Source organism: Macaca mulatta, chromosome 2, assembly GCF_049350105.2.
Source record: "Macaca mulatta isolate MMU2019108-1 chromosome 2, T2T-MMU8v2.0, whole genome shotgun sequence".
Classification (NCBI taxonomy): Eukaryota; Metazoa; Chordata; class Mammalia; order Primates; family Cercopithecidae; genus Macaca; species Macaca mulatta.
In genome coordinates, this window is record NC_133407.1 from 114543717 (window position 1) to 114567188 (window position 23472).

At 41.4% G+C, this 23472-nt stretch overlaps 1 protein-coding gene and 1 long non-coding RNA gene across 3 annotated transcripts in view; both read left to right on the forward strand.

Annotated features, from left to right (window-relative positions):
• Window positions 1-23472, forward strand: part of DOCK3 (dedicator of cytokinesis 3) — a 698449-nt gene that overhangs the window by 386914 nt on the left and 288063 nt on the right. The gene's annotated exons all lie outside the window — the stretch shown is intronic.
• On the forward strand, window positions 17124-19872 carry LOC144339220 (uncharacterized). The gene is made up of 2 exons (XR_013413988.1): window positions 17124-17275; window positions 18278-19872. It is a non-coding gene; the product is annotated as an uncharacterized LOC144339220 (long non-coding RNA).

The following is a 23472-nucleotide window of genomic DNA, read 5'->3' on the forward strand; positions in this document are numbered from 1 at the left end:
GCAAAAATTAGCTGGGCGTGTTGGTGGGCTCCTGTAATCCCAGCTATTCCAGAGGCTGAGGCAGGAGAATCGGTTCCACCCAGGAGGCGGAGGTTGCAGTGAGTTGGGATCGCGCCACTGCACTATAGCCTGACTGACAGTGCGAGACTTGGTCTCAAAAAAAAAAAAAAAAGAAAAAAGGTGGATTGCTGGCAAGATGGCCAAATAGGAACAGCTCTGGTCTGCAGCTCCCAGCAAGATCGATGCAGCAGTTGGGTGATGTCTGCATTTTCAACTGAGGTACCCAGTTCATCTCATTGGGACTGGCTGGACAGTGGATGCAGCCCATGGAGGGCAAACCGAAGCAGGGTGGGGCATCCCCTTACCCGAGAAGCGCAAGGGGTTGGGAAATTTTCTCCCCTACCCAAGAGAAGCCATGAGGGACTGAGCCTGAGGAACCGTGCACTCTGGCCCAGATACTGCGCTTGTCCCATGGTCTTTGCAACCCACAGACCAGGAGATTCCCTCTGGTGCCTAACCCACCAGAGACTTGGATTTCAGGCACAAAACTGGGTAGCCATTTGGGCAGACACCGAACTAGCTGCAGGAGTTTTTTTTCTCCATAACCCAGTGACACCTGGAATGCCAGCGAGACAGAACTGTTCACTCCGCTGGAAAGGGGTGCTGAAGCCAGGGAGCCAAGTGGTCTGGCTTAGTGGGTCCCACTCCCATAGAGCCCAGCAAACTAAGATTCACTGGCTTGAAATTCTCACTGCCAGCACAGCAGCAGACTGAGATCAACCTGGGCCACTCGAGCTTGGTGCGGCGAGGGACATCTGCCATTACTGAGGCAGTTGCCCCTCTGCGACGAAGCTTCCAGAGGAAAGAACAGGCAGCAATTTAATCCATCTTGAGTTAATTTTTGTATAAGGTGTAAGGAAGGGGTTCAGTTGCAGTTTTCTGCATATGGCCAGCCAGTTTTCCCAACACCATTTATTAAATAGGGAGTTATTTCCCCATTGCTTGTTGCGTGAGTAGGTGGTTTTATGCTCAACAGTATAAACAAAGCCACTGGGAAGTTTGAACTGGGTGGAGCCTACTGCAGCTCAGTAAGGCTGCTGTGTCCAGACTACCAGATTTCTCTTCTCTGGGCAGGGCATCTCTGAAAAAAAGGCAGCAGCCCCAGTCAGGGACTTATAGATAAAACCCCCGTCTCCCTGGGACAGAGCACCTGGTGGAAGGAGCGGCTGTGGGTGAAGCTTCAGCAGACTTAAAAGTCCCTGCCTGACGTCTCTGAAGAGCACAGCAGACCTCCTAGAACAGCGTTTGAGCTCTGCTAAGGGTCAAACTGCCTCCTCAAGTGGGTCCCTGACCCCCATGTATCCTGACTGGGAGACACCTCCCAGTAAGGGCCTATAGACACCTCATGCAAGAGAGTTCTTGCTGGCATCTGGCAGTTGCACCTCTGCGACGAACCTTCCAGAGGAAAGAACAGGCAGCAATTTAATCCATCTTGAGTTAATTTTTGTATAAGGTGTAAGGAAGGGGTTCAGTTGCAGTTTTCTGCATATGGCTAGCCAGTTTTCCCAACACCATTTATTAAATAGGGAGTCATTTCCCCATTGCTTGTTTGTGTTGTTTGTCAAAGATCAGATGGTTGTAGATGTGTGGTATTATTTCTGAGGCCTCTCTTCTGTTCCATTGGTCTATATATCTGTTTTGGTACCAGTAACATGCTGTTTTGGTTACTGTAGTCTTGTAGTATAGTTTGAAGTGAGATAGCATGATGCCTCCAGCTTTGTTCTTTTTGCTTAGGATTGTCTTGGCTATGCAGGCTCTTTTTTTGGTTCCATATGAAATTTAAAGTAGTTTTTTCTAATTCTGTGAAGAAAGTCAGTAGTAGCTTGATGGGGATGGCATTGAATCTATAAATTACTTTGGGCAGTATGGCCATTTTCATGATATTGATTCTTCTTATCCATGAGCATGGAATGTTTTTCCATTTGTTTGTGTCCTCTCTGATATTCTTGAGCAGTGGTTTGTAGTTCTCCTTGCAGAGGTCCTTCACATCCCTTGTAAGTTGTATTCCTAGGTATTTTAGTGTCTTTGTAGCAGTTGTGAATGGGAGTTCGCTCATGATTTTGCTCTCTGCTCATCTATTATTGGTGTATAGGAATGCTTGTGATGTTTGTACATTGATTTTGTATCCTAAGACTTTGCTGAAGTTACTTATCAGCTTAAGGAGATTTGGGGCTGAGACGATGGGGTTTTCTAAATTTACAATCATATCATCTGCAAACAGGGACAATTTGACTTCCTCTCTTTCCTTTATTTCTTTCTCTTGCCTGACTGCCCTGGCCGGAACTTCTAATACTATGTTGAATAGGAGTGGTGAGAGAAGAGGGCATCCTTGTGCCAGTTTTCAAAGAGAATGCTTCCAGCTTTTGCCCATTCAGTATGATACTGGCTGTGGGTTTGTCATAAATAGCTCTTACTATTTTGAGATACGTTCCATCAATACCTAGTTTATTGAGAGTTTTTAGCATGAAGGGGTGTTGAATTTTATCAAAGGCCTTTTTTGCGTCTATTCAGATAATCATGTGGTTTTTGTTACTGGTTCTGTTTTTGTGATGGATTACGTTTATTGATTTGCATATGTTGAACGAGCCTTGCCCCCCAGGGATGAAGCTGACTTGATCATGGTGGATAAGCTTTTTGATGTGCTGCTGGAATTGGGTTTGCCAGTATTTTATTGAGGATTTTTGCATCGATGTTCATCAGGGATATTGGCCCAAAATTTTCCTTTTTTTTGTTGTGTCTCTTCCAGGTTTTCGTATCAGGTTAAATGCTGGCCTTATAAAATGAGTTAGGGAGGATTCCCTCTTTTTCTATTGTTTGGAATAGTTTCAAAAGGAATAATACCAGCTCCTCTTTGTGCCTGTGGTAGAATTCGGCTGTGAATCTCTCTGGTCCTGGGCTTATTTTGGTTGGTAGGCTACTAATTACTGCCTCCATTTTAGAACTTGTTGGTTTATTCAGGGATTTGACTTCTTTCCAATTTAGTATTGGGAGGGTGTATGTGTCCAGGAATTTATCCATTTTTTCCATATTTTTCTAGTTTATTTGCGTAGAGATGTTTATTCTCTGATGGTAGTTTATATTTTTGTGTGATGAGTGGTTATATCCCCTTTATCATTTTTTATTGTGTCTATTTCATTTTTCTCTTTTCTTCTTTATTAGTCTGGCTAACGGTCTATTTTGTTGATCTTTTCAAAAAACGAACTCCTGGATTCACTGATTTTTTTTGAAGTTTTTCGTGTCTTTATCTACTTCAGTTGTGTCCTGATCTTAGTTATTTCTTATATTCTGCTAGGTTTTGAATTTGTTTGCTCTTGCTTCACCAGTTCTTTTAGTTGTGATGTTAGGGCATAGCTTTTAGATATTTCCCACTATTATTGTGTGGGAGTCTAAGTCTCTTTGTAGTTCTCTAAGAATTTGCTTTATGAATCTGGGTGCTCCTGTATTGGGTGCATATATATTTAGGATAGTTAATATATATGCACCCAATATATCAATATCAACAAGATCAGTCTTGTTGCATTGATCTCTTTACCATTATGTAATGCCCTTCTTTGTCTTTTTTGATCTTTGTTGGTTTAAAGTCTGTTTTATAAGAGACTAGGATTTCAACCCCTGCTTCTTTCTTTTCTTTTTTCTCTTTTTTCTTTTCTTTTCGCTTAGTAAATATTCCTCCATACCTTTATTTTGAGCCTATGTATGTCTTTGCATGTGAGGTGGGTCTCCTGATGGGTCTTGACTCTTTATCCAATTTACCAGTCTATGTCTTTTAATTGGGGCATTTAGCCCGTTTACATTTAAGGTTAATATTGTTATGTGTGAATTTAATCCTGTCATTATGATGCTAGCTGGTTATTTTGCCCATTCGTTGATACAGTTTCTTCATAGTGTCAATCGTCTTTATAATTTGGTATGTTTTTGCAGTGGCTGGTACTGGTTGTTCCTTTCCATATTTAGTGCTTCCTTCAGGAGCCCTTGTAAGGCAGGCCTGGTGGTGACAAAATCTCTCAGCATTTGCTTGTCTGTAAAGGATTTTATTTCTCTTTTGCTTATGAAGCTTAGTTTGGCTGGATATGAAATTCCGGGTTGAAAATTATTTTCTTTAAGAATGTTGAATGTTGGCCCGCACTCTCTCTGGCTTGTAAGGCTTCTGCAGAGAGATCTGCTGTTAGTCTGATGGGCTACCCTTCCCTGGGTAACTCAACCTTTCTCTCTGGCTGCCTTTAACATTTTTTTCTTCATTTCAACCTTGGCGAATCTGACGATTATGTGTCTTGGGGTTGCTCTTGTGTCTTGGGGTTGCTCTTCTCGAGGAGTATCTTTGTGGTGGTCTCTGTATTTCCTGAATTTGAATGTTGGCCTGTCTTACTAGGCTGGGGAAGTTCTCCTGCGTAATATCCTGAAGAGGTTTTCCAACTTCATTCCATTCTTCCCGTCACTTTCAGGTACACCAATCAAACATAGGTTTGGTCTTTTCACATAGTCCCATATTTCTTGGAGGCTTTGTTCATTCCTTTTCATTTGTTTTTTCCTCTAATCTTTTCTTCACGCTTTATTTCATTAAGTTGATCTTCAGTCTCTGATATTCTTTCCTCCACTTGATTGATTTGGCTCCTTTTTTTATTATTATACTTTAAGTTCTAGGGTACATGTGCACAATGTGCAGGTTTGTTATGTATGTATACGTGTGTCATGTTGGTGTGTTGCACCCATTTACTCATCATTTACATTAGGTATATCTTCTAATGTTATCCCTCACCTTGCTCCCCAACCCCCAATAGGCCCTGGTGCGTGATGTTCCCCTTCCTGTGTCCAAGTGTTGTCATTGTTCAGTTCCCACCTATGAGTGAGAACATGAGGTCTTTGGTTTTTCTGTCCTTGCGATAGTTTGCTCAGAATGATGGTTTCCAGCTGCATCCATGTCCCTACAAAGGACACAAACTCATCCTTTTTTATGACTGCATAGTATTCCATGGTATATATGTGCCACATTTTCTTAATCCAGTCTATCATTGATGGACATTTGGGTTGGTTCCAAGTCTTTGCTATTGGAAATAGTGCCACAGTAAACGTATGTGTGCATGTGTCCTTATAGCAGCATGATTTATAATCCTTTGGGGATATACCCAGTAATGGGATGCCTGGGTCAAATGGTATTTCTAGTTCTAGATCCTTGAGGAATCGCCACACTGTCTTCCACAGTGGTTGAACTAGTTTACAGTCCCACCAACAGTGTAAAAGTGTTCCTATTTCTCCACATCCTCTCCAGCACCTGTTGTTTCCTGACTTTTTAATGATCGCCATTCTAACTGGTGTGAGATGGTATCTCATTGTGGTTTTGATTTGCATTTCTCTGATGGCCAGTGATGATGAGCATTTTTTCATGTGTCTGTTGGCTGCATAAATGTCTTGTTTTGAGAAGTGTCTGTTCATATCCTTTGCCCACTTGTTGATGGGGATGTTTGATATTTTCTTGTAAATTTGAGTTGTTTGTCAATTCTGGATATTAGCCCTTTGTCAGATGGGTAGATTGCAAAAATTTTCTTCCATTCTGTAGGTTGCCTGTTCACTCTGATGGTAGTTTCTTTTGCTGTGCAGAAGCTCTTTAGTTAATTAGATCCCATTTGTCAATTTTGGCTTTTGTTGCCATTGCTTTTGGTGTTTTAGACATGAAGTCCTTGCCCATGTGTATGTCCTGAATGGCATTGCCTAGGTTGTCTTCTAGGGTTTTTATGATTTTAGGTCTAACATTTAAGTCTTTAATCCATCTTGAATTACTTTTTCTATAAGGTGTAAGGAAGGAATCCAGTTTCAGCTTTCTGCATGTGGCTAGCCAGTTTTCCCAGCACCATTTATTAAATAGGGAATCCTTTCCCCATTTCTTGTTTTTGTCAAGTTTGTCAAAGATCAGATGGTTGTAGATATGTGGTATTATTTCTGAGAGCTCTGTTCTGTTCCATTGGTTTATATCTCTGTTTTGTTACCAGTACCATACTGTTTTGGTTACTGTAGCCTTGTAGTACAGTTTGAAGTCAGGTAGCATGATGCCTCCAGCTTTGTTCTTTTTGCTTAGGATTTTCTTGGCAATGCAGGCTCTTTTTTGGTTCCATATGAACTTTAAAGTAGTTTTTTTCCAATTCCGTGAAGAAAGTCATTGGTGGCTTGATGGGGATGGCATTGAATCTATAAATTACCTGGGGCAGTATGGCCATTTTCACAATATGGATTCTTCCTATCCGTGAGCATGGAATGTTCTTCCATTTGTTTGTGCCCTCTTTTATGTCGTTGAGTAGTGGTTTGTAGTTCTCCTTGAAGAGTTCCTTCACATCCCTTGTAAGTTGGATTCCTGGGTATTTTATTCTCTTTGAAGCTATTGTGAATGGGAGTTCACTCATGATTTGGCTCTCTGTTTGCCTGTTATTGGTGTATAAGAATGCTTGTGATTTTTGCACATTGATTTTGTATCCTGAGACTTTGCTGAAGTTGCTTATCAGCTTAAGGAGATTTTGGGCTGAGATGATGGGATTTTCTAAATATACAATCATGTCATCTTGTATGCTTCACGAAGTTCTTGTGCTGTGTTTTTCTGCTCCATCGGGTCATTTATGTTCTTCCTCTAAGCTGGTTATTGTAGCCAGCAATTCCTGTAACCTTTTTTCAAGGTTCTTAGCTTCCTTGCGTTGGGTTAGAACATGCTCCTTTAGCTTGGAGGAGTTTGTTATTACCCACCTTCGGAAGTCTACTTCTGTCAGTTCACCTAACTCATTGTCTGTCCAGTTTTGTTGCCTTGCTGGCGAGGAGTTGTGATCCTTTGGAGGAGAAGAGGTGTAGAGGTGTTCTGGTTTTTGGAATTTTCAGCCTTTTTGCACTGGTTTTTCCTCATCTTCTTGGATTTATCCACCTTTGGTCTTTGCTGTTCGTGACCTTCAGATGGAGTTTATGTCTGGTCATCCTTTTTGTTGATCTTGGTACTATTTCTTTCTGTTTGTTAGTTTTCCTTCTAACAGGCTCCTCTGCTGCAGGTCTTCTGGAGTTTGCAGGAGGTCCTCTCTAGACCCTGTTTGCCTGGGTATCACCAGCGGAAGCTGCAGAACAGCAGTGTTCCTTCTTCTGGAAGCTTTGTCCAAGAGGGGCACCTGCCAGATGCCAGCCAGAGCCTCCTTTATGAGGTGTCTGTTGACCCCTGCTGGGAGATGTCTCCCAGTCAGGAGGCACAGGGGTCAGGGATCCACTTGAAGAGACAGTCTGTCCCTTAGCAGAGTTCAAGCGCTGTGCTTGGAGATCCATTGCTCTCTTCAGATTCACAGACAGGAGCATTTAAGTGCCCACAGCCGCCCCTTCCCCCAGGTGCTCTGTCCCAGGAAGATGGGAGTTTGTTCTGTAAGCCCCTGAGTGGGGCTGCTAAGTTTCTTTCAGAGATGCCCTTCCCAGCATGGAGGAATCTAGAGAGGCAGTCTGGCTACAGAGGCTTTGCCGAGCTGCAGTGGGCTCCACCCAGTTTGAACTTCCAGGTGGCTTTCTTCACATTGTGAGGGGAAAACCACCTACTGAAGCCTCAGTAATGGTGGCTGGCCCTCCCCTTACTAAGCTCGAGCATCCCAGGTTGAATTCAGAGTGCTGTGCTGGCAGCAAGAATTTCAAGTCTGTGAATCTTAGCCTCCTGGGTGGGCTCCATGGCCGTGGGATCTGCTGAGCTAGACCACTTGGCTCCCTGGCTCCCCCTTTCCAGGGGAGTTAACAGTTCTGTCTCACTGGCGTTCCAGGCACCACTGGGGTACAAAAAAAACCTCCTGCAGCTAGCTCGGTATCTGCCCAAACGGCTGCCTAGTTTTGTGCTTGAAATCCAGGGCCCTGGTGGTGTAGGCACCTGAGGGAATCTCCTGGTCTGTGGATTGAGAAGACTGTGGGGAAAGCATAGTAAGAGCGCACTGTCCTTTATGGCACAGTCCCTCACGGCTTTCCTTGGCTAGGGGAGGGAGTTCCCTGACCCCTTGCACTTCCCTGGTGAGCCAACGCCCCACCCTGCTTCAGCTTACCCTCCATGGGCTGTACCCACTGTCTAACCAGCCCCAGTGAGATGAGCTGGGTACCTCAATTGGAAATGCAGAAAAACCTGCCTTCTGCGTTGATCTCGCTAGGAGCTACAGACCAGATCTGTTCCTATTTGGCCATCTTGCCAGCCACCGATTGGAGTTTTGCTCTTTCACCCACGCTGGAGTGCAGTGACGCGATCTCGGCTCACTGCAACCTCCGCCTTCTGGTTTCAAGGTATTCTCCTGCCTCAGCCTCCTGAGTAGCTGGGATTACAGGTGCCCACGACCACACCCAGCTAATTTTTGTGTTTTTATTAGAGATGGGGTTTCACCATGTTTGCCAGGCTAATCTTGAACTCCTGGCCTTATTATCTACCTGCCTCAGCCTCCCAGAATGTTGGGATTACAGGTGTGAGCCACCGTGCCTGACCCAAAGTCCCATTCTTATTCTCTTGGAGTTTTTTCAGCATTCAAGATACCCTTGCATAAAATAAACTTTTTGTTGAAAATCAGCTGCTTCTATAATTGAAATAGAGGGCTGTCCCTGAGAGTCAAGCATTCCACCTAAATGAGATAATCTGCGTCTGTGAAAATTTTAGGGGACCCTGAAGATAAATTTTATTTTAAAATGATGGGTGAGCACTTTTTTATTAAAGCAAACAGTTTTGTTTCCGTCTGCAAAAGAGGTAATGTATGTAATGCAGCTGGAGCTTATCCGTAGGATTTAGGCAGTCTACTAACAGACCTGCAATTTAGTCTTGGTCCTTCGACCCTAGGCCCCATGGTACAGTCTAGCCTGTCTTAACTTGGTCCAGGACATAGACTCCAGCTCACTAACCAACATTTTCACAAGGATTTTCTGTGAGTTCTAGCAGAAATAAGAGAGGAGCTGGTACCTTGTCTCTGGTAACTGTTAACATCACTTTCTTTTTCTGCCCTGCTCTCTGGTCTGTCATTGTCAGTATACGTATCTTCCCTAAAAATTACAAGGGTCTAGAGAAATTAATAGTGTTCTCTCTTTCTCTTTCTCACACAACCACAAAGAAAGCTAATGATTTCTGTGCCCTTTGGATGAGGAGGCCAACAAATGGATGTTTAAGTGAAACTTTATAATCCTGTTGCCCTGCTAAGTTTTTCATTAATATATTTTGTTACATAACTCAAAACTGAAAATATAGAGAGAATGAATTCAAATAGGGTTTAAAGCTAAGTATATTTCATACTAGTGGTCAGGCTATCTTGACATGCTTCTACATATATGCCCAACACATCAGCTCTTACTCAGAAGCATTAAAGTGAAAGTCTTTTGAGAGATAGACATGGTGAAACTTTTACTTTAGATATATACTTTGGCCTATGGTTAAACCTGCCTTTTTCATCTGAAAATAAGATCAGAAACTGCTGTTCTATATATGCCATCCCTCATTATGTTCTGAGTCTAGCTGTTAGGCTGCGAAAAATTTTTAACGTATCGTCCTACAGAGTCTAGTTAGAAACAGTGAAAGAAATGATCAGTTTCTTTAGAAAGTTTCACATTGTTTACAAGAAATTTGACTTCTTCTCTGCCTAAAACATAATACGTAGGACAAAGTAGAGCAGAATGACTGATGCTTTTCACATATAAAAAGAAATCCTCTGTCAGGAGAGGAATATGGAGAATTAAGTGAGATCAGAGGTAGAAGTTACAGTGTTTGGTAAAGTCATTTATGCACCAAATGTTTATTTTTACACCTGCTATGTGCTTGTGCTGTTATAGGCTCTAGTAATATGGCAGTGGATAAAACACACAAAAATCCATGTTCTCATGAAGCTTACATAATAGGAAGAGACAGTAAATAAAAATAAGTAAATTGTATCATATTTGAAGGGATAAGTGTTATGGGATAGAAAAAGTAAAGTATAAGGGAGATTTGCTATGCTAAATAAGATTGTCAGGGTAGGTACACCTACCATGCGCTACCTTCCAGGGAAGAGACTTAATTTCTCCCATCCTCTCATCCTTTGATCTCTAAATGATTTCTAAATTAATGAGGTGGAGCTAAGGGATCAAATTACTGGCAGCCATGTCATCCTTAGTTACTTAAGGATAAATAAACTAGATAGAAAGTCTTTGCAGTGACCAGATGACAGACGATGGTGGCTTGGATTCTGGCTATCTTCTAAAGGTAGAACTGTGCTTATTTTATTTCTGGTATGGTGGAGTAAGTCCCTGACAGTCTGACCCTCCTACAATTAACACTGGGCAAAATCCAAAAACTACCTGACAGTGCTGCCGAATGAGTAAAGCAGGCAGATATTGTAAGGCAGTAAAAAGTTGGAGAAAAAGACCAACATGAGGTGAATTTTCTGTTTTTGTGGTTTTGATCTGAAAGTGAGCTGTACTCCTAGCATAGTATAGAGTGTCTAAAACTCCATTAGAAAGCCTGCCATATTTTTAGCCTAAGGAACCAAGAGATGGAACCTGGGGCAAGTATGGCCACTAGAGGGAGTTCTGGAGAGAAGAGAGCAGGAAATGGGAATCTCAGATTCTGTATATGAGCTCTGCCCATGTCACTGGCTCACCTCTGAACCATGCATATCCAAGGCAGATGCAAAGCAGCTGGCAACTAAGGCTAAAAAAAGACTGTTACAGAGCCTGCTATGAGCTGGTAACATTTATCAATTGAACAAATGACTTGTTATAAACTCTCAAGATGGAGTTCCAGCATTAAATCTATAGTTGCAAAAAAGGCTTCGTGTAGAATCCAGCTGAATTCGGATTAAGGCATTCTAGGCTTTTTCCCATTTCTACTCCTGCCGCAAAGCCAGGCTCACAGAAAAGGTGATTTAAACAGACAGTCACTTCCCCTCCGATCCCAGCATCCACTTGGCTAAACCTCAAATTTACAAAGTACCACTAAAGCTTTTCCAGAGTTGGGGATAAAGGAAAATATGAAGGAATCAAAGAAAATACAAGATTGAAGTTTGCTACCTTTCTTGCACTTATTTTAAAAAGTTTTGTTGTCGTTAAAATATATTTAGCTGGGGAAATTTTAACTAATTTGTGTTTATCTGAAAACACGGTACTTGGAGAAACAACTCAATTGTAAGGCCTGTGGCTGGTGTCTTTGGAGTAACAATCATTGAGGGTCTCTGAGGCTTGATTCCCTGACACAGACTTCTAGTGACTGGAGGTGTTTCTGTCAGAGCCAGAGCATTTATTCATAAACTGGGGATTATTTTCTCTTCTTTTACATTTACAAAGCAATGTAAAATATCTGCCTGGCTGTAGATCAGGATTTATTAAAGATCATCTCAAGACAGAGCAAGATTTAAAAAACTGGATATTTTAATCTTCACATGGAAGTGAAGAACACAAGGTACTGGATCCTGTAAGCAAATCAATCAGTATATCAGGATTTGTATTTTGAGGAATGTGCTAAATGGTGTTTAAAAACAAAGTCTGGATCAGTATATCAGGATTTATATTTTGAGGAATGTGCTAAATGATGTTTAAAAACAAAGTCTGGAGACTCATGAGAGAGAATGGAAAATTGAGTGACATATATGTACACTTGCTGTCCATGGAGTAAGCTGTGTGGCTGTTGTTAGGGTAACTAGAAATCAGCTGCAAAAGAACAGAAGAAATAGTGTTGTAGAAATAGCACAAACAAAAGGAAGCCCTGAGACTAGATGACTCCTTTGCAATGCATGGGAACCAGGAGTCCAATAATTATGACTCATTAGAAAAAGTTAAACGGTATGAGAGAAAAATAGAAAATTTAGAATTTCACATACAAAATATATACAATTATGAATTTTTAAAAATCAGTTCTTGGTTAGAAAAGAGAATATTTTGTCTATGTGTAAACTTTTAATGGCATCTAGAGATATGGCTGCTGGTTTCTGAGAAGGAATGCTCCAAATATCTTTCCCTCTGAGCACGTTTAGAACAGAGACTCCCTTGGAAATAGATTCTGCCAGTTGTTTATCTTGAACTCAATTATCATTAAAACTACTATTCCCCTCCCACTGCAGGAAAGCCACAATACCCTTTATATATGGACTCTTCAAATCAAAACTGTAGAACTCTTTATTGAATGTCTACCTGATTGTTGCTATTAAGTTTTGAACCTAAATATATAAAAAGATATCTTTTTCTTTCAACGGCCTTTAATGGAAAATATAAATATGTCAGCACCCCAAGACATAGAATGGAGAGAGGTATATAGCAGATGCACTAAATCAATGATGGTACAGGCCCAAGAGCTGGAGCCTGTGCTACAGTGAGACTACAGAGCAAAGTAGGTGACATGCTCACGCAGAAAAGAGGGAATAGAACAGAAGAGATAAATTCTAGCATCTCAGAAAGTGAAAGCAAAGCTAGTATATAAATGGCACAGGAAAACGAGTCTTATTGTCATCCTGTTTATTAGACAAAAATAATTTTACCTTTCTTGATTATCTACATTCACCAAACTTAGCTCTGAATTACTTTCTGCCATTTCTAATAAATTTACCCTCAAAAAATTGATGAGCTACTCCCAAGATACTTAAGCCATGTGCAACAGTCTCATAGAAGGTTCAAAACAATTCTCCAAATGCTTAAAGCAGGTTGACTGTATTTAGTGCCTACAGTGTTCCAGGTCCTATTCTAAGTCCCAGATATCAGTGAAAATCAGTAAAATACCTCTGCCTTCAAGGACTTAATATAAATCTATTGCCTTATGTATACAAAGGAAGGATACATTTCTTTGGCCAAGTTGGACTCTGTGAGCTTCCTGAGCTATGTTTGTGCTCAAGGAGAAAAAAAAAACTGGGAGGATATTCACTTATCCAACTACGCAATGGAATGAGCCCTCTTCTCATGTCCTGGGGATATACTAGGGAGCTAGACAGCAATATTTCTACCCATCATGGGGGATGAGGGAGAAGCAGACAAAAAACAGGGTAAGTGGAATATGTAATGTGTTCAATTGTTTATATATAGATATTGTATGTAGAAAAATAAAGCAGAGAAGGGAGCTAGAACATGGAATAGGGGAAATTTTTGATAGGATAAATGAGGAGGGAGGTTTACTCAGAGGATGACAATTGAGTAAAGACTTAAAAGAATTGGGGCAACAGTCAGGTGAATATTTTGGAAAAGAAGTTTCCATGTACAGGGAATCAGAGCAAGTTCAGAAGCTCTCAGGCAGAAGCATGAGCTTGAGGACAGCAAGGAGACCAGTGTCATTGGAACAAAGTGAGCAAGGACTTAGGACAAAGTAGACCATGAAGTCAGAGAAACAAATATCGCCTTGGCGAGGGACTAGTAGAGAACTGTAGGGTTCTGAAGGCCATTGTAAATGCTTTGGATTTTACTCTAAGTGAAATGGGGACCATTGAAGTTTCTGAGAAGAGGGACATGTTCTGACTTGGGTTTTAACCTGTTCACTGTAGTAGCCATATTGACAGTGGATTGTGGGAAGTGCAGGCAAAAACAAGGAGTCCAATTGGGAGACTAATATAATCATAGCTGGAGAGATTGGGTTTGGACCAGTGGCGGCAGTAAAATGGCTTTTATGTGGAAATTTTAACAGTGTTCATGATTGCCTCTGAGTGAACAATTTTAGTAGGATTGTGGACAATTACAGCTTTCTGCTTTTGCTTTTAAGTAGTTTCTAGATTTACTGTAGTAAACATTTATAATCTGAGAAAAATATATTAACAACAATGAAGAGTTGCTCAGGGTATTGTCAGAATGTCTAGGAGGATTTCCCATTCCTTTTTTAATTTTTAAAATGTTTTTAATATTTTTGAGACAAGGTCTTGCTCCGTCTCCCAGGCTGGAGTGCAGTGGTGGAATCACAGCTCACTGAAGCCTTAACCTCCTAGGCTCAAGTGATCCTCTAACCCCAGCCTCCTGAGTAGCTGGGACTACAGGTGCACACCACCACACCTAGCTAATGAGAATTTCCCATTTCTTCCTGAGGGTTAGGAAAAGTTTTCTGGGAGAGAGAGTGGGAAAGCATGAGTACTCCTACTAATCTTGGCACTGAGGGGCAGAAGGTATTCCAAGCAAAGAAGAGAGTGTGAGTAAAGACTTGGGAAATAAGCAGTGGCAGGAAGCACCACAAGCATTTGATGTTGTTATAGTATGAATGGTGAAATCAGAGATGAGGGAAAAGAGTCTTCTGTGCCAACTAAGGGTCTTGGGCCTTATTTATAAAGAAGATGATAAAGAACATGATTGAATTTTAAGGAGGGGCCTGGCATAGTCATCTTTAAATATCAAATCATCCCTCCGATGGTGAGGATCTCATAGCACACAGATAATGTGCAGAGGTTAGGTCTGAAGTTTAAGTAGTTTCTAACAAAGTTAAGCATATGCCTACTCTGTTTCAGCAGTTCTACTCCTAGGATAGATATCCAAGAGAAACAAAGCATGTGCCCATAAAAAAGACTTAAACAAGAATGTTCACTGAAGCTTTGTTCATCGTAGCCAAAAATTGGAAACAAATCACGTATCAACAGGAAAATTGATAAATAATCGTATCTATATACATACATTGTATCTATATATAATGGAATATTACTCAGCAATAAAGAATGAAGTATTCATACAGCAACATGAATGAATCTTGAAAGCATTATGTTGTGTGAAGGAAGCCAGGCACAGACTCCTGCTCCAAGATGGCCGACTAGACGGAGCCAGAAGAACATTTCCCACTGAGAGATCCAGACATTGAGAAGATGGTTGCACTCCTAGCATATCTTCAGAGGGAAGGCATTGCAAGCAAATGGAGGGAAGCCATTGAGGCTGGATTGAAGGGGGAAGAAGCTGGGAATTCTGCATGGGGCTACCATGCACCAGGATTCATTCCTGACCTTCAACAACTCCTGCATAGGGGGTGAGTTGAACAGACAAGAAACTATCTGCTCTTGCCACAGGCCCCAGGAATCCTGGCAGGAAGAGATCCCTCAACCACCACAGACACTTACATTGACAGGGAAAGCTGCTTAGAGAAGTAGTAGGGGCAGAACTCTGGCCAGGATGGAGCCCAGAGGGTTTGATGTGGGAGCATGGGTAGTGGAGTGTGGCCAGAGATGCCCCTCCTGCTAGGCTTCACTTGCTCCAATAGGAGACTTTAGCCCCTAGGGGAACTGTCTGACCTGAACTCTGCAAGGTGATCTGGCCCACGAGATAGGGCCGGCGGGTCAGACCTGAGCACCCCTCAGTTGGCTAGCCTCTCCCAGGGCCCCAGCCTGGCTGTGCCTGCATCAGTGCAGCCTTCAGGTAATTTGTGGGTACCCATGTCGTAGCTCCTTCACTGGCGGACCACACTTGACTGGCAGAGAGCTCCAGCACAGCAGCTCCCACTGACAGGCTCCAGCCCACCCACACCCTTCCGCCACTGCAGCCTCCCCATGCCACTTTGCCTGCAGATGCAGACACTTGACCACGGCCACTCTCCATATCACTTTGCAGGCATGTGTGTGTGCATGCACCCTGCCATACCACACCTGCCTACATGAGTGTACCTCGCCCTTGCCCCCCCTTGCCACACCGCCATTGTTTTCAGAATGTTAGTGGGCTCCTTCCCCCACCAGTGCCTTGCCCCTGCACCAGGGGTGCTGGCACAAAACTAGGCATGGAAAACAGTGGACTTGCCCCTAGCCCTGAGCAGCCACTGCTGCCAGCGTCAGTGCATACAGTGGATACACACAGTCCTGTTCCCACCAGTGTGCCGCCCCCGTGCTAACACCACCATTGTGCAAATGTGAGCATAGTCACTAGTAGGAGGGGTTGCCCCCCCCCAGCCATACTTCAAATGCCTGAATGGAGGTTGGCACCTCAGTACCCACTAGCACCCTGCTCCAGTGTGCTCCCTGCTGCATTGCTGCTGCCATTGGCACATGAAAACAAGGACAGATTCCGCTGCCACTACCATATGAAGTACTTTGACTGGCACCACCCAACAGTGTTGTGACCAGCAGTCCCAGAACACCTTGGCCCCTCCAGTGCAGCAGGTTCCTAACCTCAAGCCAGATTTCAAAGCCAAGCCCAATATCAGTTTCCAGAGTGAAACCAAACAATATGGAAGTCCTGAGCTGAGCCTTGGTCTCCTAAAAGCTTCCAGTAATGAAGCTAGTTGACTGAACCCACCTTATATCACAGTCAAACCCCAAGGTCATTAAGTAGTATAAAAGGGAAAAAAAAAACGAAAACCCATCCAAAGGATAGCAACTTCAAATAGTGAAGGAATATTAGCCCACAAAGATGAGAAAGAACCAGTGCAAGAACTCTTGACAACTCAGAAAGCCAGAGAGTGTCTTCTTTCCTCCAAACAACTGCAACAGTTCTCCAACAGGGGTTCTTAACTGGGCTGAGATGGCTGAAATGACAGAAATAGAATTCAGAATATGAATAGGAATGAAGATCATTGAGATTCAGAAGAACATTGAAACATAATCTAAGAAAGCTATGAATCAAAATAATACAATACTGGATAGCCAGTGTAGAAAAGAACATAACCAATCTGATACAGCTGAAAAACACTCTAGAAGTAGTATTAACAGCAGAATAGACCAAGCTGGGGAAAGAATCTCAGAGCTTGAAGACTGGCTTTCTGAAATAAGACAAGAATAAAGCAAAAAGAATGAAAAGGAATAAACAAAACTTCCAATAAATATAGGATTATCAAGAGACTGAATCTATAACTCACTGGCATCCCTGATGGGGATGGGGAAAATGGAAGGAACTTGGAAAACATATTTCATGATATCGTCCATGAGAACTTCCCAACCTAGCTAGAGGGGCTAACATTCAAATTCAGGAAATGCAGAAAACTCCCACAAAATACTTCGCAAGAGGATCATCCCCTATACACATAAGTCATCATATTCTTCAAGTTTGAAATGAAAGAAAAAATATTACAGGCAAGGTAGAGAGAAAGGATAGCTCACCTACAAGGGGAAACCCATCAAACGAATAGTGGACCTCTCAACAGAAATCCTACAAGCCAGCAGAGATTGAGGGCCAATATTCAACATTCTTTTTCTTTCTCTCTCTTTTTTTTTTTTTTTTTTTTGAGACGGAGTCTTCCTTTGTCTGGAGTGCAGGAGGCTGGAGTGCAGTGGCATGATCTTGGCTCACTGCAACCTCCGCCTCCTGGGTTCAAGCAATTCTCCTCCCTCAGCCTCCCAAGTAGCTGGGATTACAGGCACATGCCTGGCTAATTTTATATTTTTAGTAGAGACAGGATTTTGCCTTGTTGGCCAGGCTGGTATCATCATTCTTAAAGAAAAGAAATCCCAACAGAGAATTTCTTATCTGGCCAAACTAAGCTTCATAAGGAAAGGGGAAAGAAGATCCTTGTCAGGCAAGCAAATGCTGAGGAAATTAGTTACCCCCAGACCTGCTTTATAAGAGCTTCTAAAATAAGCACTAAGTATGGAAAGGAAAGACCATTGCCAACCACCACAAACACACACTTAGGTACACAGACCAGTGACACTATAAAGCAGCCACACAAGTTGGCAAATTAACAGCTTAAACAAATAAACATGAATATAGGATAAAAGTTACACATTCAATACTAACTTTGAATGTAAATGGGCAAAATGCCCCAATTAAAAGGCACAGAGTAACAAAGTGGATAAAGAAGCAAGACCCAGTGGTATGCTCTCTTCAAGAGACCCATCTCACATTCATTGATACCCATAGGCTGAAAATAAAGGGATGGAGAAAAATCTACCAAGGAAATGGAAAACAGAAAAAAGCAGGGATTGCAATCCTGATTTCAGACAAAGCAGATTTCACACCAACAAAGATAAAAAAGATGAGCGTTATGTTGGTAAAGGGTTTAATTCAGCAAGAAGACCTAACTATCTTAAATATATATGCACTCAACACAGGAGCAGTCAAATTCATAAAGCAAATTCTTTTTTTTTTTTTTTTTTTTTGAGACGGAGTCTCGCTCTGTCGGCCAGGCTGGAGCGCAGTGGCCGGATCTCAACTCACTGCAAGCTCCGCCTCCCGGGTTTATGCCATTCTCCTGTCTCAGCCTCCCGAGTAGCTGGGACTACAGGCGCCCGCCACCTCGCCCGGCTAGTTTTCTGTATTTTTTAGTAGAGACGGGGTTTCACCGTGTTAGCCAGGATGGTCTCGATCTCCTGACCTCATGATCCGCCCGTCTCGGCCTCCCAAAGTGCTGGGATTACAGGCTTGAGCCACCGCGCCCGGCCTCATAAAACAAATTCTTAAGAGACCTTCAAAGAAACTTAAGACTCCCACACAGTAACAGTGGGAGACTTCAACACCCCACTTACAGTATTAGATCATCAGGGCAGAAAATTAATGAAGATATGCAGGACCTGAACTCAACACTGGACCAAATGGATCTGATAGACATCTATAAAACTCTTCACTCCAAAAAAACAAAATACGTTCTTATCTACACATGGCACATACCCTAAAATTAACTATGCCATTAGATGTAAGACAATCATCAGCAAATGCAAAGCAAGCAAAGTCACACCAACCACTGTCTCAAACCACAGAGCAATAAAAATAGAATTCAAGAAGAAGAAAATCTCTCAAAATCACGCAATTATAGGGAAATTGGACAACTTGCTTCTGAATGACTTTTGGGTAAATAATGAAATTAAGGTGGAAATCAAGTTCTTTGAAACAAATGAGAACAAAGATACAACATATGAGAATCTCTGAAACACAGCTTGAATGTAAATGGGCAAAATGCCCCAATTAAAAGGCACAGAGTAACAAGGTGGATAAAGAAGCAAGACCCAGTGGTATGCTGTCTTCAAGAGACCCATCTCACATTCATTGATACCCATAGGCTAAAAACAAAGGGATGGAGAAAAATCTACCAAGTAAATGGAAAACAAAAAAGCAGGGATTGCAATCCTGATTTCAGACGAAACAGATTTCACACCAACAAAAATTAAAAAGACGAGCATTATATAATGGTAAATGTCTAAAATGTCATTCCAGATTGTGTGTTTTTGAATCTCCTTTTCTCTCTCTCTTTTTTTTTCTTTGAGATAGAGTTCACTCTATCACCCAGGCTTGAGTGCAGTGGTATGATCTTGGCTTCCTGTAACCTCTACCTCTCATATTCAAGCAGTCCTCCCACTTCAGCCTCACAAGTAGCTGGGACTACAGGTGTGTGCCACCACCACCACCACCACCACCACCACCAACAGAAACTTCAGGCCATTATCCTTGATGAACATTGATGCAGAAATCCTCAACAAAATACTAGCAAACTGAATCCAACGGCACACCAAAAAATGTATCCACCATGATCAAGTAGGCTTTATCTCTGATTTGCAAGGTTGATTCAACATACTGAGATCAATAAATGTGATTCAACACATAAATAGAACTAAAGATAAAAACCCCATGATTATCTCAATAGATGTAGAAAAGGCTTTCAATAAAATTCAACATTTCTTCATGTTAAAAACTCTCAAATGAACTAGATATTGAAGGAACATACCTCAAAATAAGAAGAGCCATCTATGACAAACCCACAGCCAACCTCATACTGAATGGACAAAAGTTGGAAGCATTCCACTTGAAAACTGGCACAAAGATGTCCTCTCTAACCATTCATATTGAACAGAGCATTGGAAACCTGACCAGAGCAGTTAGGAAAAAGAAAGAATTAAAGGGCCTATACATAGGAAGAGAAGAAGTCAGTCTATCTCTGTTTTCAAATGACATGGTTCTATACCTAGAAAACCCCATAATCCTGGCCCCAAGCTCCTTAAGCTGATAAACAGCTTGAGCAAAGTTTCAGAATACAAAATCAGTGTACAAAAATCACTAGCATTCCTATACCTAACAACAGCTAAGCTGAGAGCCAAGTCAGTAAGGTAGTCCCATTCACAATTGCCACACACAAAAAAATAAAGTATGTAGAAATACAGCTAATTAGGGAGGTGAGAGATCTCTACAATGAGAATTACAAAACACTGTTCAGAGAAATCAGAGATGACACAAACAAATGGAAAAACATTCCATTCTCATGGATAGGAAGAATCAGTATTGTTAGAATAGCCAAGGCGATCTTAAGCAAGATGGACAAAGCAGGAGACATCATGCTACTCTACTTTGTTCTTTTAAATATACTACAAGGCTGCAGTAACCAAAACAGCATAGTACTGGTACAAAAACAGACACATAGACCAATGGAACAGAATAGAGAGACCAGAAATAAGGCTATACACCTACAACTATCTGTTCTTTGACAAAGCTGATAAAAATAAGCAATGGGGAAATGACTCTCTATTCAAGAAATGGTGCTGGGATACCTGCTTAGCCATATGCAGAAGATTGAAACTGAACTCCTTCCTTATACCATATGTAAAAATCAACTCAAGATGGATTAGAGACTTAAATATAAAAACCCTGGGAGACCAATGGAGACCCGCAATACCATTGTGGACGTGGGAATGGGCAAAGATTTCATGATGAAAACAGCAAAAGCAATTGCAACAAAAGCAAAAGTTGACAAATGGAATCTGTTTAAACTAAAGAGCTTCCACATGGGAAAAGAAACTGTCAACAGAGTAAACAGACAACTTACAGAATAGGGTAAAATTTTTGCAGTCTGTGCACCCGACAAAGGTCTAATATCCATCATCTATAAGAAACTTAACATATTTATAAGAAAAAAACAACTTCATTATAAAGTAGGCAAAGGACATGTACAGTCACTTTTCAAAAGAAGACATACATGTGACTAAGAAGCATATGAAAAATTCAGCATCACTGATCATTAGAGAAATACAAGTCAAAACCATAATGAGATACCATCTCACACCAGTCAGAATGGCTACTATTGAAAAGTAAAATATAATAATAATAATAGATGCTGGTGAGGTTGCGGAGAAAAGGGAACACTTATACGCTGTTGGTGGGAGTGTGAATTAGTTCAACCATTGTGGAAAGTAGTGTGGCAATTCCTCAAATACCTAAAAACAGAACTAGCATTTGACTCGGCAATCCCATTACTGGGTAAATACCCAGAGGAATATAAATCATTCTGTTATAAAGACACATGCATGCATATATTCATTGTAGCACTAATACATTTTTTGGAAAAAAAAAAGAATAGAGATTATAAGTAAGTAAAAAAGGAAGCCAGACTCAAAAGGATACGTACTGAGTGATTTTGTTTATGTAAAGTTCAAGAATAGGCAAACCTGAACTATAGTCATGGTTGGTAGTATTCACTAGAAAGATCACAATGGAATCTTTTAGATGGTGGAATTAATTCTGCATCATGATCTGCCATGGTGGTTCCCTAAGCAAAAATTCATCAAGTTGTATACTTAGATTTGTGCCTATTACCATATGTAAACTGTGCTTTGGTACATTTAGAGAGCAAAAGAGAGATGGCATAGTTTGCAACCTGGGTAGTGGAAGTGACAATAAAGATAAAAGGACACATTCAAGAGACTTGTTTTTAGAGATATGTGAAGTGGGAGGGGCGACTGTTGAGTGTATGTAGAAGCCATTAGCCACAGGAGGGTATGCAAAAGGAGTGGACAGGTTTTGAACCAGGAGTTCTTAATGTTAAATGCACATACAATTAAAGTTTTTTATATTCTGGCCACTCTACAGATTAATTAAATGAGGATTTATCAGATGATTTCAACGTGTAGGAAAGGCAAAGAACTAGTGCTTGTGACAGCTGAGCTCAAGGACTCTGTTGGATTTTGGGTAGAGCTGCTGCACCTAAAAGGTATTAAGAGGGTATTATAAGTAATTCATTACTAATACAGTGCTGATTTGAAAAGCATTTACTTTTTACAAATTTGAGTGGATTTGAGATTATAATATTCTTCTTGTTTATTTATTCAAAACACATTGTATGCCACCATGTATAAGATACTGTTCCAGATGCTGAGGATTCAGCATAAAACAAGACAGAAAAAATCCCCTTATTTTTGTAGTTTATGTTCCAGAGGGGGAGATAGACAATAAATAAATATATACTATAAAACTGGCATTGGGTAAATTCTTTGAAGAAAATGAAGCAATGAGAATCACAGAAATAGGGCATGGCACTTTTTAAAGTAGGGCGGTTAGGCATGACCTCTCTAAAGAGGTAGCGCTGACTCTGCAGGTTATTAAAACGCTGAACATTTCAGGACTCCAGTGACTGACCCCACAACAATTCCCCTTCAGTTGCAAAACTCTAGGCTTCCTCAGCCATTGACCTCTAAAAGACCCCACTAATCCACTGGTGTTGCCCCCCACATACTATTGCTAGATGCTGTAACATCACTGAAACGCTGAAGCTTCTTGAACATTAATCCACATACCAGTAACACTAATCCACCCTGACTCCAGAGCTGCTGACAACTTCCCTTGGTCTATAAATCAGACAGACTCCCAGTCATAAGGCACTGAGACACTGCAGGACCCCAGATAAATTACTGGACTGACATAAATGTCTCCATCAGTGATCTAATATACCTGTTAATCCCTCATACCCCAACACTGATACTCAGAATTTTCCTCTATTCTGCAGTGCCCAGTGGTTCAACAAATCTTTTGTCATTAGAGGTCTTTCAAACCTAGCTATTTGAAGTTTGATTCAAAGACAAATAGCATCAGTAAAACTTGAGAGTTTGTTATAAATTGATAGTCACAGCCTGTAATCTCAGCACTTTTGGAGGCTGAGGAGGGAGGATCACTTGAAACCAGGAGTTTGAGATCAGCCTGGGCAACAAGCAAGATGCCATCTCTACAAAAAAAATAAGAATTAGCCAGACATGGTGGTGCATGCTTGTAGTCCCAGGTACTTGGGAAGCTGAGGTGGGAGGATCACTTGAGCCCAGGAGGTCAAGGTTGTAGTGAGCCATGATTGCATCACTGCATTCAAGTCTGGGCAACAGAGCAAGACCCTGTCTCATAAAAAAAATTAAAAAAAAAAAAAACAATGTCTGAACGATTGGAATGTTAGATATGTAGAAAGAGGTCTAGGCCAGAGATTTAGATAATAGCACTCAATGATTGTTGACATCAGAACAGTGTGCCACATAACCAAGGGGGAATATTTTAGATAAAGAATTGGATGAAGAAAGAACTGAGGAAGGAAAAGGAAGAAGACCTAGCTAATTGGACTGTAAAGGAGCGGTCAGACAGGAGAATCAATAGAAGCCAACAAAGGAAACGTTTCAAGAGCAGAGAGAGGACGAGGCAGGGAAGCTTCCTGTGGCCAACATTATTTCACACCAACATCAATGCCAGAGACTGCAAAGCAGTGACACAGTGATAGGATTGGATATGGAGGCCATCAGTGGAGATTTTAGTTTAAATAAAGTGTTTTGAATTTTTGGATAAGTAGAAACCTAACCAAAGTTGGCTGAGGAATGAAAG